Source organism: Phaseolus vulgaris, chromosome 7 (genome assembly GCF_051622355.1).
Source record: "Phaseolus vulgaris cultivar YP4 chromosome 7, ASM5162235v1, whole genome shotgun sequence".
Lineage (NCBI taxonomy): Eukaryota > Viridiplantae > Streptophyta > Magnoliopsida > Fabales > Fabaceae > Phaseolus > Phaseolus vulgaris.
In genome coordinates, this window is record NC_143504.1 from 17,371,653 (window position 1) to 17,382,942 (window position 11,290).

The 11,290-nt window shown below is 44.4% G+C and overlaps 1 pseudogene; it reads right to left on the minus strand.

Annotated features, from left to right (window-relative positions):
• Window positions 1-5,811: 5,811 nt before the first annotated feature.
• On the minus strand, window positions 5,812-6,246 carry LOC137817258 (UDP-glycosyltransferase 79A6 pseudogene; annotated as a pseudogene).
• Between the last annotated feature and the right edge of the window lie 5,044 nt (window positions 6,247-11,290).

Here is an 11,290-nt window from a genome sequence, read left to right on the forward strand (position 1 = left end):
CCCCCTGCAATGGTGTGGATCTCTCCGTGCGTAGGCATCTCGTGCTGCTGAGCCTCAGCACCTGCTGGTTGGGAGCTCGACGCACCCCCCGTCCTTCTATCCAGCAAATAGTCGTTTAGGAACCCGCTCTTAACCAGATCGTCGAGCTGGTATCCTAATGCCAAGCACGAGTCCACTGTATGGCCAAAGCCCTGGTGAAACTCACACCAGGCGTCTGGCTTTGGTCCCAGCACCTTGTCGCCCACCTTTTCTGGCGCCTTCAACCTAGCAGATATATTGGGAATGGCGATCAGGTCCGCCAAACCCATGACAAACTTGTGCTTAGGCGGGCGATTGTATTCCCGGCGTGCTGGTTGCTGGCGTCCTTGGCCCCTACCCTTGTTCTTCCTTGGATCATAAGGATGGCGAGTCCTCTGATCCCTTCTGGCCGCTGCTGTCTCCAGCACCCTCTGTGGCTGGATCCTGGTCTGGGCGCGTGGCCTAGCAGGAGCCACGCTTCCTCTCTTCTCGGCGACTTCGCTCTCGTCGGCGATGTGGGCCACCGCAAGTCGCCTAACCTCAGCAAACGTGGCGGGGTGAGCCCTGATCAATGCCTCGCAGAATGGTCCCGGCAGCACGCCCTTCTTAAACGCGTAGACCAGCATTTCTTCATCTTTGGCCGGCGATCTGACCATCTGCGCCCCAAAGCGATTTAGGTAGTCCCTGAGGGACTCTCCCTGATATTGCCTTATATCAAACAAATCATAAGACACCCTGGGCGGTGCCTTATTCACGATGTACTGCTCGACGAAAATCTTCGAGAACTGTTGGAAATTGGTAATGTGACCGCTAGGCAGGCTTACAAACCATTCCAGCGCCGTTCCCTGGAGTGTGCTCACGAACATCTTGCAGTACACGACGTCTGATCCCCCTGACAACATCATCTGCGTATGGAACGTGGTGAGATGAGCCTCAGGATCCTCCACGCCGGTGAAAACAGCCTTAACGGGAACCACACTCGCAGGAATAAGCGTGTCAGTAATCGCCTGAGCGAAAGGCATAGGAAAAACACGAGGTGGCGACGACGGCGCGACCTCTTCAGCAATAGAACGCCCTTGCTGCAACTCAAGAGCTTGACGCAGCTCCTCAGTCACCTTGCTAAGCTCATCATTCCTGGCGCGAGAGGCGACCAGGTCCTCATGCATTCTCGCCTGTTCTATGCGCGAGGCTTCCACAGTTGCCTGCAACGAACGCATCATCTCTGCCATCTGCGCCATGGTCATGGCGGCAGCGCCTTCAGCAGCGACGGGCGCAACTGGACTTGAACGATTGCTTCTCATTTTTCTGATGAAATTTGGCGAATCACAGAATGCAGCGAACAACACTTACTTCAGCTACGATTGATTCAGCGATCAATCGGTCAGAACCTCGCAAAACTTCGCAAAACTCAAGAACACCGCGAATCCTCCAAAGAAACCTGCAACTCCACCAGAAACCACCGCTTCTCCTACGGATGACACAACGAGCCAAAGAACTCAAACTTCACTAAACAAAAACCCGAACGAACGGTGAAAAGCGCGAAATCACCGAACAAATCTCAGACGAACAGCGAACAGTGGTTGCACCAGCACACAACCACACAGGAAATCGCGAAAACCTCCAAGAACTCACGATGCGGATGGGAACAAGTTTTACACGGCCCCACGGTGGGCGCCTGATGATCCTGCCTGTTGACCAGAACGTTGGAACCTGCCTCGTCAAAGGATCGACGTGTGCACCGCTTCAAACCTCCGTCCTTCTTCAAGATCCACCTCAAGAACCTGCAAAAGAACAGAGCGGCGCCGCTGCGGCCGATCGCACTCCAACGCCCAAGTCAGTGACCGAACCACCAAATACTAAGAGCAATAACACTCAAGAACTCTCAAGGAACCGTGCAATGTTCTCTCTCCCAGTATGCTCAAGAACTCACAAGCGTAAAGAGTATAATCTGAACGTGCGTACCTCGAAAGTTCGTTGAGAAACCCTTAAATACCTGGTCACTTTCTCTCTCCTGGCAGTTACAGACCTAGACACGTGGCTCACATCCAGTCATACACGTGCCACCATCTGGAGCCTCCTTGACTTGGGCGCTGCTTCTGACTCTCTTTTGGCTAAGTTACTTATGCATGGTACTGCCCAGTGTATAGCCAACTTGGGAGTGCAATCTCTACTGGAACTGGCGAGTTAGGGCGCCTTCGTACACCTTCCCTGTGGTCTCGCCGGCCGCCTTCATAATCTGCACCATCTTCATCTCCGGCGATGTGCTTGCTCTGGCGATCTCCAATCACTAGGTCGCCTGAGTTTACATCTGGCGACTTCATCTTTAACCCGGTGATCGCCGATTCTGGTATGCTGGAAATCGGAACACGCCAACTTAATAACTGGCGACTACACGAGCCCCCCGACTTCCTTCCCTTCTACGAATCTGGCATCTTGTCAACACGCCCACACTGTAGCTTGGTGCCACGTCATCACTTCCGACTACCAGGGCGGTACACATGTCATACTTGTCCCAAAAAAAGATGGGACATGGAGGATGTGTACGGATTGTCGCGCTATAAATAACATTACTATCAAATATAGGCATCCCATTCCTAGGTTAGATGACTTGTTGGATGAATTACATGGGTCTAAAATATTTCCAAAATTGATCTTAAGAGTGGTTACAATCAAATTCGAATTAAACATGGTGATGAATGGAAAACCGCTTTTATGACCAAATTTGGTTTATATGAGTGGTTGGTCATGCCTTTTGGCTTGACTAATGCTCCTAGTACCTTCATGCGACTCATGCATCATGTATTAAGAGCATTCATTGGCAAGTTTGTTGTGGTTTACTTTGATGATATTCTTATATATAGCTTGTCTTTAGAAGATCATGAGTCACATGTTAGACAAGTATTAGAAACCCTTAGGAAGGAGAAATTGTATGCTAATCATGCTAAATGTTTCTTTGCATTAGATCATATAGACTTCCTAGGGTTTGTGGTAAGTCATAAAGGGGTGCATGTAGATCAAACAAAAGTTGCAGCAATTCAACATTGGCCTACACCCACCAATGTCAATGAAGTACGAAGTTTTCATGGACTTGCTAGTTTTTATAGGCGGTTTGTGAAAGACTTTAGTACAATTGCCGCACCTTTAAATGCCATAGTAAAGAAGGATGTGGTTTTTAAGTGGGGACAAGAGCAAGAAAACGCTTTTCAAACTTTGAAGGATAAATTAACTAAAGCCCTCATTCTAGCCCTTCCTAACTTTGCTAAGACATTTGAAATAGAATGTGATGCCTCTAATATAGGCATTGGGGCCGTTCTCCTTCAAGAAGGACACCCCATAGCTTATTTTAGTGAGAAACTCAAAGGGAGTCATCTCAATTACTCCACTTATGATAAAGAACTTTATGCTCTTGTTAGAGCTTTGCAAAATTGGCAACACTATCTTTTTCCAAAGGAATTTGTGATCCATAGTGATCATGAGTCCCTTAAATATTTGAAAAGCCAGAGCAAGCTTAATAAGAGACATGCTAAGTGGGTGGAGTTTATTGAGCAATTTCCTTATGTGATCAAACATAAACAAGGTAAAATTAATGTGGTTGTCGATGCTCTTTCAAGAAGATATACCTTGTTAAATGTTTTGAATGTTCAATATTTAGGATTTGATCACATAAAGGAACTTTATCATGATGACTTAGATTTCTCTCTAATCTATCAAGAGTGTTCCAAGGGAGGTCACAAAGACTTTTTCTTACATAATGGTTTTCTTTTCAAAGGAAAAAGACTTTGTGTTCCCCAAGGATCCATAAGACAATCTCTTGTTAGAGAGGCTCATGAGGGTGGGCTTATGGGACATTTTGGGGTAGCTAAGACTTTAGAAACATTGCATGAACATTTCTTTTGGCCTCACATGCGCAAATCCGTACATACCTTCTGTGATAGATGTATAGCATGTAGGAAGGCTAAATCTAAGGTCCAACCCCATGGTTTATATACCCCTCTTCCTATCCCTACAATGCCTTGGGTTGACATTTCTATGGATTTTATCTTAGGACTGCCGAAGACATCGAAGGGTAAGGATTCCATCTTTGTGGTAGTGGACCGATTTTCTAAAATGGCTCATTTTATTCCATGCCACAAAATAGATGATGCATGCCATATTGCAAATCTCTTCTTCAAGGAATTTGTTCGTTTACATGGACTTCCTAGAAGTATAGTATCCGATAGGGATTCTAAGTTCTTAAGTCACTTTTGGTGGACCTTATGTGGGAAACTTGGCACAAAACTTCTGTTTTCTACTACTTGTCACCCTCAAACTGATGGTCAAACTGAAGTGGTTAATAGAACTTTGGGTCAATTATTGCGATGCTTTATTTCCGGGAATCCAAGGGCTTGGGAGGATTTACTACCTCATGTTGAGTTTGCTTATAACAGGGTAGTAAATTCCACCACTAACCATTCTCCTTTTGAGGTTGTTTATGGGTTTAATCCCCTCACACCTCTAGATCTTCTTTCCATTCCTGTACTTGATGAGGTTCTATGCAAGGACGATTTTGAAAAGGCCTCTTTTATTAAGGATTTGCATAACCGCATCGTTACAAATTGAGAAGAAAGTTGGTAAGTATGCTGACACTGCCAACCAAAGGAGAAAGGCATTAATCTTTGAGCCCGGTGATTGGGTTTGGCTTCATTTGAGAAAGGATAGATTTCCTTCTCTAAGGAAGTCCAAACTTATGTCTCGTGGTGATGGTCCTTTCCAAGTCATCAAGAGGATTAATGATAATGCCTATGAGTTAGATATGCCTACTACTTATCTTGGTAGTAATTCTTTCAATATTACTGATCTCACTCCTTTTGCTGCAGGTTTCCCAAATTCGTGTACGAATTCTCTCCAACCCGGGGAGTATGATGGAAACCAAGTAGAGAATGCTCAAGCCCATGAAGCCCAAGCCCAACAAGGGGCCCAAGCCCAACGAATCACTAGGAGCATGGCAAGAATATCAAAAGATGGCTCTTCTTATTTCTTTTATAGTGTAGGGTGCGGATGTAATAAATAGGTGTGTAAGTAGTAAGGGATGCTAGGGGGAGTGTAGATACGAGTTAGGAGGTGCCAAACTAGGAATGAAAGTCACACTTCCATCATGCACTAGTTGGCGCCGAATTTGAGTGGCATTTGGGGCACATTTGGCTTTGCATTTCAGCACCTTATAGGCTATAAATAAAGGTGCTGCCCTTGTACAAATCAGATTTGGAAATTAGAAATAGAGAGACTATACTCAAATTTAGAGAGAAATTGTGAGTCTTGTTGTCTTCTTCTTCCTTTGCCTTATCTTGTGTGCCAATGGTGAGCTTCAAGTGGCGGCATTCCTTCACTTATCTTGGAACAAGGCTCCAAGTGGCGTGACTGCTTTTTCCAAGTCTCAAATCCAGCAAGCTTCACTTCATAAGTGTTCTTTCTTTCATTCCTTTCAATTCCATTCAGTAGTTTCTTAATGCTTAGTGTTTCCTTTCATTTTCACCGTTAAAATTTGGTTTTCCAGCTTTGTTTTCAATTTTTGTTCGGTACAGTAGCTTAATCTTGCAATTCTGTTCGGTTTTCCATTCTTGTTCTTCATTCCTTGTTGTTTGATTCCATTTGACAATATATGGACTTCCATATGAGCTTTGGTTTCGTGCAAAGTCTTGGTGAGTTCTTGAATTAGAACATTGATCCAATTCTAAGTAAAGTGCCATTTCATGACCAACTTAAGTTGTTCCTAAGAATGTCAAAGAATCATGTATTCTTGTTATTGCATTCACATCACTTTACTACACCGTCTTTGTGAAAGTACCCATCTTTTTCCCTCCTATTTACCTCTACCCCTCCCTCCAAATCATTCGCTACCAACTTGGAGTTCACAAACTGGTCACCCTTCAAAGGCAACAGAACAAGTTGACACTCATTCACCATAGCTTCTATCACAAAACTAAACCTAGCATGACACACGTACCACCCCACACTAGGGTGTTTTAGCACAAGTTTTTGTTGAAACCAACCATTATGCACCATTGCCCTATTGTTCACTCTTTCCAAGAACTCTTTTGGTACTATTATGTCCAACTCAGATTGGGCAAAGACATCGGATGGGAAATTTAGAACAGAAATGAAAGGTAAGCCACTAAGTTCTAACCCACTGCCTACTTCTCTGATTTGATCATCATTCACAAAAATGTCACTACCAAAGGAGCATAACATGATAGATTTGGCAAGGAAAATGTCTAACCATTTGTACAACTTTTTCTCCAGCACATCCCTTGATGGCTCGGGCTCAAGCGGACCAAATAGCAAAACTTGTTTTCCAAAATTCTTTTCAATGTACTTTAAGTAGGCAAATTGTTAATAATATGAACAACAAAACAGAAAGATTAGCCGCAAAATTTCAGGCACAAAAATGCACATGCAAGTAAACAAAGACCAAGACCCATGTCAACAATATGGTTGTGTTTACGCGGGATTCAGCCATTTTGCTCATGTTGGACTCAACTCATAACAAAGTCATTCCAACACCATCACAGAACAAACGGGCTAATGTCACCAAATTCAACATAGCATAAATACAAACATACATAATCCAAATCAAATAAGTGCAAAAATCATAATCCCTAAATCCTATATCCCTAAAATCAAATTAAGGGCAAAATTCTAGACACAAAAATGCACTAACAAGTAAACAAAGACCAAGACCCATGTCAACAATATGGTTGTCTTTACGCGGGATTCAACCATTCTGCTCATGTTGGACTTAGCTCACAAAAATGTCATTCCAACACCGTGACAAAACAAACGGGCTACTGTGACGAAATTCAACGCATCAGAAATACAAACATGCATAATCCAAATCAAAGAAAAGCAAAAATCATAATCCCTAAATCCTATATCACTAAAATCAAAACCCAAAACTAAACCCTAAACAACCCATAAATTTAAATCCCAAACCGGAATCCTACACAAACCCTAAAATAACAACTCAAAATGAAACCCTAAATAACCCCTAAAAATCACAATCCAAAACGGAAATACAAAATACACACAATGAAATCGGAAATCACTAGTCCAGAAAGGCAAAACAAGGGCTCCTTATTAAGTGCGGTTTTACGAACAAACGCACTGGTAAAAAACGTGGTGGCATTTTTGAAATTAAGTTCATTTACAAATGCGGCTATTTGTAACAGCCGTATTCGTAAATCAAAGCCCTTGATTTATCAATGTGGCTGTTACAAATAGCCGCATTTGTAAATCTTTTTTTACCCTAACTCACTTCAGAAGCGCGCCATTCACTACTTTTTCTTTCTCCAGAAGCGTTTCGCCATTGATTGTGCTCTCATTTGCGCTTCGCGTTCCTCTGTTCTTGAAGCTTTCGTGCCTTCGTGGTAAGTTTGTGAGCTTTCTTTCTTCTTCATGCGTTCGTGCCTTCGTTCATACAGCGTTATTTTACTGTTCATATTGTTGAACTGCCTTCATTGATACTGTTACATTGCCTTTGTAGGTTTCTCTCTTCTTGCTTTTGTGCTCCGTCGCCGCGTCCGCTACCGTCGCCTTGTTCGTTGTCGTCGTCGCGTCTGCTGCCGCTGTCGTGGCACCTTGGGAACGTTACCTTCACACACAAGGTTGGTTGTATTTTTTGAATTTTGTTTTAATGTTATGAATTTTTTTTATGTATTATAATTTTTATTTTTTAAAATTTATATTATTTAGTGTTTATTTTAATTTTAATTTATATTATGTTAGTTGTTAGTATAGAATATAATTATCGTGTTTGTATTGAGTCTGAGGGTGTTCCACCCTCGACAATTGATACGTGTTGGTATTGAGTCCGGCGGTGTTCGACCCTCGACAAACGCGTTAGGTAGAACACTGATTAAAAATCGCCTGCATGACTATTTCAGAATAGAATGGATCGAAATTGGATTAATTCTCTTCGCATAAGTGATGAGTACGAAAGAGGAGTAGAAGAATTTATACAAATTGCACAACGTAACGTGATTAATAGTGGTCATGATGGAGCAAAGATCAGGTGTCCGTGCGTTAACTGTTTAAATGGAAGGATATTGGATGTTAAGATAATGAGGGAACACCTTCTATGTGAAGGGTTTCTTCGATCTTATAAAACTTGGACATGGCATGGTGAATTGTTAAATTTACCACGTGTTTCCGTACCTGAAGAATATGTGGGGTCCACCATGGATGATGCAGTACATGATGATGTAGATTATGATCTATTGGAGGACATGATTCGTGATGTGGGAGCTGAGTCTTTTGTAGAAGCGCATGGATATGGAAGTATGTCAAGCGATGCAAAGAGTCCATTGTATCCTGGATCAACTAACTTCACACGGTTGTTGGCAATGTTAAGATTGATCAATTTGAAGGCAATAAATGGATGGATTGATAAAAGCTCCACAGAGTTGCTTCAGTTGTTGAAGGATATGCTTCCAGAGGGAAATACTCTACCTAATCGTAATTATGAGGCCAAAAAGATTCTTTGTCCAATGGGTATGGAGTATAAAAAGATACATGCATGTCCTAATGATTGTATATTATACCGAAAAGATTTTGAATTGTTGAAAAGTTGTCTGAGGTGTGAGTTATCACATTATAAGTTGAAACAAAGAGATGATGATACTAAGCATGGACCCCCAACATTCCAAGGATGAAGCATTTGTTTGCAAACCCAAACGACGCTAAGAATCTTATATGACATGTAGATGAGAGGAAATGTGATGGCATGTACCAAACACCTCATTCGATTTATGTCACAACCTCATGTAATAATTTCATTTCATTATATTAATTTATATTTGATCCTGCCTGTTGACCGGAACGCTGGAAACTGCCTCGTCAAAGGATCGACGTGCGCACCGCTTCTCACCTCCGTTCCTCTTCGAGATCCACCTCAAGAACCTGCAAAGAAACAGAGCAGCGCCGCTGCGGCCGATCGCACTCCAACGCTCAAGTCAGTGACCGAATCACCAAATACTAAGAGAACAAGAACCGTGCAAATCCTCTCTCACAGTCAGCTCTACAACTCGCAAGCGTAAAGAGTATAAACTGAACGTGCGTACCTCAGAAAGTTTGTTGAGAACTCTTATATACCTGGTTGTTTTCTCTCTCCTGGCAGTTACAGACCTGGACACGTGGCTTGCATCCAGTCGTACACGTGCCATCATCTGGAGCCTCCTTGACTTGGCGCTGCTTCTACTCTCATTTTGGCTAAGTTACTTATGCATGGTATTGCCCAGTGCATAGCTAACTTGGGAGTGCGATCTCTACTGGAGTTGGCGAGTTAGGGTGTCCTTATACACCTTCCCTGTGGTCTCGCCGGCCGCCTTCATAATTTGCTTCTCCTTCATCTTCAGCGATGTGCTTTCTCCGGCGATCTCCAACTGCTTGGTCGCCCGAGTTCACATCTGGCGACTTCGTATTTAACCCGGTGATCGCCTATTCTGATATGCTGGAGATCGGAACACGCCAACTTAATAACTGGCGGCTTCACGAGCCCCCCGACTTCCTTCCCTTCTGCCAGCCTGGCGCCTTGCCAACACGCCTATACTGTAGCAGGATGCCACGTCATCACTCCCGACTACCAGGGCGGTACACAAGCCCCCAGTCTTAAGCGAAGACTTGTCTAGCGAAAAGACTGAAAGAGTCACGTCAACACCGGTCTACGTGGCACTGACGCAGAATTCCAAACGGTTGTACCTTCTGCTTTTCTGACGCTCCACCAAACCCCTCACTCATCGCTCGACACGTGGCTTCATCAACGGCTCTCTCCAGCTGCCGTTTGCGCTTCCTAAACCCATTTCGAAAAAACCCTTAAACCCATTTTCACTCAACACTGTTCCATCACTTTCCCTCGCATTCACGAACGCTCTAACTTTCTTCTGCGGAAAACTCTCAGCGCTCTCCAGCATTCTGAATCACCATCAACCTTCATCGTTTTCCTGATCATCAAAAGGTACCTACTTTCCTTCTTCTGCTGGTTTTCCTTGCATTTTAACCGATTCGCATCATCCTGTAACTGCCTGGTGCATACGTTGTGGGTTGCCTTTCCATTTCTCCTTATGCGTAACTTAGGGCTTCGTCAATCGTCGCAACGAACCTACATTCGTTCGTTTTTCACCTTCCTTCTATGATCGAGTCAGCCTCTGTAACCCCTGATCATTTTTCGTTTTCTTCTTCCCTTGCAGCTACAACCATGACTCGCACAAAGATCACCCCGAATCCTCCTCCTTCATCAAGAAACCCCCCTTCACAAGCACACGATCCACCACGAGTTCGTGGCGCTTCATCTTCCCAGGCTGAGAGGCCTGCGTCTTCCCGTCCTGTCCTGGCCCAGGCGACTCCACCTATCGCTGGAGGAGCCCCCGTTCCCCTGCCGGACTTCAAAACCTTGTATCCCTGGGCCAACTCGACCCTTCTGAGGGAGACATCCTCTGTGAACACTGCGGGAGCAGTTTTGCGGCTGACTAAGGGGGATGAGCTTCATCAATCATTTCACAAGGAGCACGACAAGAAGATGATGGTGCTGCCTTGCCCCCCCGATCTGCCTGTTTGTGCCGATGACAAGGTGAGCGCCGACGTGCCCTTCTGCTTCGTCTACACGACCTTATTTAAGAAGGTGAAGCTCAAGTTCCCTTTCACCCAATTCGAGAGGGAACTCCATACCGAGCTCAACATTGCCGCCGCCCAGCTTCACCCCAACAGCTGGGCGTTTGTTCGAGCTTTTCAAGTGATGTGCGACCACCTGGGGTTGCCCGCATCCGTGGATGTATTCCTGTTTCTCTTTGAAGCCAAGCACCCAGGAGACCGCCTGTGGGTTAGCTTGAACGCGATTGTTGGGAGGTCCATCTTTACTATCTTCCAGCAATCCTACAAGGACTGGAAGGGGAAATTCGTCCAAGTGCGCGCTAATGACAAGGACGCCTCCCTTCTCGATGGCTTCCCCTTGTACTGGGTGGACAAGGGGAAGAAAGAGTCCAAGAGCTGTTTCAGGAGACCCAGAAGTCCTGACAGCATGGGAGCATTGGACAGAGATCTCTGTCTCTTCTGGAAAAGGGTGGCGGACGCCAACATTACTTTCCTTACCACCACCTTGATCTGCTTCGAATTTTACGAAGACCAGCTAGAAATTTGAATAGGTTAGAACATTAAAAGCTGTTGTTTTAATACTGCTTCTGTTTAGCTGTTTCTGGGCGTCTTATGCACTACCTTATGCGCAAGACTTTGGTTTTATCTTTCC